Raw genomic sequence first — 5,498 nt, forward strand, 5'->3', positions numbered from 1 at the left:
CAATAAAAATTGTTTTATACAACCTCAACTCATATGGGACTACCCCCTGAATTTAAGCATATTAATTAGGGGAGGAAAAGAAACTAACAAGGATTTTCTTAGTAGCGGCGAGCGAAAAGAAATCAGTTCAGCACTAAGTCACTTTGTCTATATGGCAAATGTGAGATGCAGTGTAAGGAACATCAATATTCTAGTATGAGAAATTAACGATTTAAGTCCTTCTTAAATGAGGCCATTTACCCATAGAGGGTGCCAGGCCCGTATAACGTTAATGATTACTAGATGATGTTTCCAAAGAGTCGTGTTGCTTGATAGTGCAGCACTAAGTGGGTGGTAAACTCCATCTAAAACTAAATATAACCATGAGACCGATAGTAAACAAGTACCGTGAGGGAAAGTTGAAAAGAACTCTGAATAGAGAGTTAAATAGTACGTGAAACTGCTTAGAGGTTAAGCCCGATGAACCTGAATATCCGTTATGGAAAATTCATCATTAGAATTGTAATATTTAATTAATATTATAATAATAGTGTGCATTTTTTCCATATAAGGACATTGTAATCTATTAACATAATTAATTTATCAAAAAATTGTGAATTATTGATTATTTCAATTATAGTGCTTGCATTATAACATGATATAAATGTCATAAATTTGATAAAGTGCTGATAGATTTATATGAATACAGTGCGTTAATTTTTCGGAATTATATAATGGCATAATTTTCAATGATTTTTGTGTTTATTATATGCACTTGTATGATTAACAATGCGAAAGATTCAGGATACCTTCGGGACCCGTCTTGAGACACGGACCAAGGAGTCTAACATATGTGCAAGTTATTGGGATATAAACCTAATAGCGTAATTAACTTGACTATTAATGGGATTAGTTTTTTAGCTATTTATAGTTAATTAACACAATCCCGGGGCGCTCTATATAGTTATGTATAATGATATTTATATTATTTATACCTCTAACTGGAACGTACCTTGAGCATATATGCTGTGACCCGAAAGATGGTGAACTATACTTGATCAGGTTGAAGTCAGGGGAAACCCTGATGGAAGACCGAAACAGTTCTGACGTGCAAATCGATTGTCAGAATTGAGTATAGGGGCGAAAGACCAATCGAACCATCTAGTAGCTGGTTCCTTCCGAAGTTTCCCTCAGGATAGCTGGTGCATTTAACTGTTGTATAAAATAATCTTATCTGGTAAAGCGAATGATTAGAGGCCTTAGGGTCGAAACGATCTTAACCTATTCTCAAACTTTAAATGGGTAAGAACCTTAACTTTCTTGATATGAAGTTTAAGGTTATGATATAATGTGCCCAGTGGGCCACTTTTGGTAAGCAGAACTGGCGCTGTGGGATGAACCAAACGTAATGTTACGGTGCCCAAATTAACAACTCATACAGAAACCATGAAAGGCGTTGGTTGCTTAAAACAGCAGGACGGTGATCATGGAAGTCGAAATCCGCTAAGGAGTGTGTAACAACTCACCTGCCGAAGCAACTAGCCCTTAAAATGGATGGCGCTTAAGTTGTATACCTATACATTACCGCTAAAGTAGATGATTTATGTTACTTGTAATATAAATTTTGAAACTTTAGTGAGTAGGAAGGTACAATGGTGTGCATAGAAGTGTTTGGCGTAAGCCTGCATGGAGCCGCCATTGGTACAGATCTTGGTGGTAGTAGCAAATAATCGAATGAGACCTTGGAGGACTGAAGTGGAGAAGGGTTTCGTGTGAACAGTGGTTGATCACGAGTTAGTCGGTCCTAAGTTCAAGGCGAAAGCCGAAAATTTTCAAGTATAGAAAAATCAAAATATATTTTGCATCATACCGATTTTTATACACTTGAATAATTTTGAACGAAAGGGAATACGGTTCCAATTCCGTAACCTGTTGAGTATCCGTTTGTTATTAAATATGGGCCTCGTGCTCATCCTGGCAACAGGAACGACCATAAAGAAGCCGTCGAGAGGTATCGGAAGAGTTTTCTTTTCTGTTTTATAGCCGTACTACCATGGAAGTCTTTCGCAGAGAGATATGGTAGATGGGCTAGAAGAGCATGACATATACTGTTGTGTCGATATTTTCTCCTCGGACCTTGAAAATTTATGGTGGGGATACGCAAACTTCTCAACAGGCCGTACCAATATCCGCAGCTGGTCTCCAAGGTGAAGAGTCTCTAGTCGATAGAATAATGTAGGTAAGGGAAGTCGGCAAATTAGATCCGTAACTTCGGGATAAGGATTGGCTCTGAAGATTGAGATAGTCGGGCTTGATTGGGAAACAATAACATGGTTTATGTGCTCGTTCTGGGTAAATAGGGTTTCTATCATTTATGGTAGATTCTTGTTCCCCGGATAGTTTAGTTACGTAGCCAATTGTGGAACTTTCTTGCTAAAATTTTTAAGAATACTAATTGGGCAACTGATTAGTTCTTTTAAATTATAACGATTATCAATTAACAATCAATTCAGAACTGGCACGGACTTGGGGAATCCGACTGTCTAATTAAAACAAAGCATTGTGATGGCCCTAGCGGGTGTTGACACAATGTGATTTCTGCCCAGTGCTCTGAATGTCAAAGTGAAGAAATTCAAGTAAGCGCGGGTCAACGGCGGGAGTAACTATGACTCTCTTAAGGTAGCCAAATGCCTCGTCATCTAATTAGTGACGCGCATGAATGGATTAACGAGATTCCTACTGTCCCTATCTACTATCTAGCGAAACCACAGCCAAGGGAACGGGCTTGGAATAATTAGCGGGGAAAGAAGACCCTTTTGAGCTTGACTCTAATCTGGCAGTGTAAGGAGACATAAGAGGTGTAGAATAAGTGGGAGATATTAGACTTCGGTTTGGTATCGACAATGAAATACCACTACTCTTATTGTTTCCTTACTTACTTGATTAAATGGAACGTGTATCATTTCCTAGCCATTATACGGATGTATTTATTATATCTTATGGTATTGGGTTTTGATGCAAGCTTCTTGATCAAAGTATCACGAGTTTGTTATATAATCGCAAACAAATTCTTTAATAAGAAAATGCATTTATGTATTTTTGATTTAAAAATTTGGTATAACTCCAATTACTCAGGTATGATCCAATTCAAGGACATTGCCAGGTAGGGAGTTTGACTGGGGCGGTACATCTCTCAAATAATAACGGAGGTGTCCCAAGGCCAGCTCAGTGCGGACAGAAACCACACATAGAGCAAAAGGGCAAATGCTGACTTGATCTCGGTGTTCAGTACACACAGGGACAGCAAAAGCTCGGCCTATCGATCCTTTTGGTTTAAAGAGTTTTTAACAAGAGGTGTCAGAAAAGTTACCATAGGGATAACTGGCTTGTGGCGGCCAAGCGTTCATAGCGACGTCGCTTTTTGATCCTTCGATGTCGGCTCTTCCTATCATTGTGAAGCAAAATTCACCAAGCGTTGGATTGTTCACCCATGCAAGGGAACGTGAGCTGGGTTTAGACCGTCGTGAGACAGGTTAGTTTTACCCTACTAATGACAAAACGTTGTTGCGACAGCATTCCTGCGTAGTACGAGAGGACCGCAGGTACGGACCAATGGCACAATACTTGTTCGAGCGAACAGTGGTACGACGCTACGTCCGTTGGATTATGCCTGAACGCCTCTAAAGGTCGTATCCGTGCTGGACTGCAATGATAAATAAGGGGCAATTTGCATTGTATGGCTTCTAAACCATTAAAAGTTTATAATTTATTTTATAAACGACAATGGATGTGATGCCAATGTTATTTGTAACATAGTAAATTGGGAGGATCTATGATCACCTGATGCCGTGCTAGTTACATATTTAAACATTATTTAATACAATGACAAAGCCTAGAATCAATTGTAAACGACTTTTGTAACAGGCAAGGTGTTGTAAGTGGTTGAGCAGCTGCCATACTGCGATCCACTGAAGCTTATCCTTTGCTTGATGATTCGAAAATGTTAAAAAAACAACAAATATAAAATATAATATGTGTGTTATGGTTGTTAAACACCAACTAAAACATATATATATATATATATTGTATGAGTTGTTTAAAGGTGCCATATTTGTTAATTTACTTATGATATTTTATATATTTCTTTGTAAGTTGATAATGTGTGGACCGGACCTTAAGAAAATGTTATATACAAAAAGCTTTTTGATGATGCAATACAAAATTTATGTATTTTATAAAAAACATTCTTCTCAGACTACTTGAATTGTTATGAAAGGTACTAGGAAATTAAAATGTCCTAAACAAAACACAGAAAGAAGAACACACACTTTATTCTATATATGAGTATATATATATATATATATATATCTATGTATATATATATGATAACTGCGAAAGGCAATAGAAAACACAAAAAAATAAATATATGAAATCATATTAAAAATATATTATAATTCAATCAATGGAGAACAGTAATATGCGAATGGAAAATTTACACTCTTAAACAAAAATGTTATATTTAGTGTGAAATAGAAGTTTATATTTTATTTGATATTGCATAATAATAATAAACCGATTAATAAAATTTACACTCACTCATGAGACTTGGAATTGTTATGAAATTCAATTCAGTGTTTTCCAATACAAAATGTCAAATAATATCATGAAACATATAAATTACATGTTAGATAATAACATATGACGCAAACAATGTGATATAATAGAATTTAACATGTAAAATAAATGTTGGGTAATAACGTATGGAACAACTCTACTACAATAAAAAATGTTTGCTATAGACAAAATTATATATGGAAATCACATGATTGTGGAGTATTGTCTTGCCGGCAGCCGTCAATTATAGTTCAAATTATTAAATATTTAAGTTATTCGTGTGTTATATTTAAATTAATACATGAAGAATTAATAGTGAGTGGTTGCATTTGAAAAAAGTATCATTCTTAAGGAAATGGTGTTCAAAAACCTATATATGGAGTGGTGTCGCGCACGGCAAGTCATATGAGAAAAAGTAAAAGTAACAAAATAATATGACTGTGGAGTATTGTCTTGCCGGCATGGGTCATTTATTGGGCAAATTATGAAATGTTATGAAATTCAATTCAGTGTTTTCCAATACAAAATGTCAAATAATATCATGAAACATATAAATTACATGTTAGATAATAACATATGACACAAACAATGTGATATAATAGAATTTAACATGTAAAATAAATGTTGGGTAATAACGTATGGAACAACTCTACTACAATAAAAAATGTTTGCTATAGACAAAATTATATATGGAAATCACATGATTGTGGAGTATTGTCTTGCCGGCAGCCGTCAATTATAGTTCAAATTATTAAATATTTAAGTTATTCGTGTGTTATATTTAAATTAATACATGAAGAATTAATAGTGAGTGGTTGCATTTGAAAAAAGTATCATTCTTAAGGAAATGGTGTTCAAAAACCTATATATGGAGTGGTGTCGCGCAAGGCAAGTCATATGAGAAA

General features: G+C 35.3%; 1 non-coding gene across 1 annotated transcript; it reads left to right on the forward strand.

Moving 5' to 3' along the window:
- The first annotated feature begins 19 nt into the window (after positions 1-19).
- On the forward strand, positions 20-3,977 carry LOC122322402. The gene has a single exon (XR_006246560.1). It is a non-coding gene; the product is annotated as a large subunit ribosomal RNA (ribosomal RNA).
- The last annotated feature ends 1,521 nt before the right edge of the window (positions 3,978-5,498 follow it).

The sequence above is a fragment of the Drosophila grimshawi genome, unplaced genomic scaffold (assembly GCF_018153295.1).
Source record: "Drosophila grimshawi isolate 15287-2541.00 unplaced genomic scaffold, ASM1815329v1 contig_1190, whole genome shotgun sequence".
NCBI classification, from domain to species: domain Eukaryota; kingdom Metazoa; phylum Arthropoda; class Insecta; order Diptera; family Drosophilidae; genus Drosophila; species Drosophila grimshawi.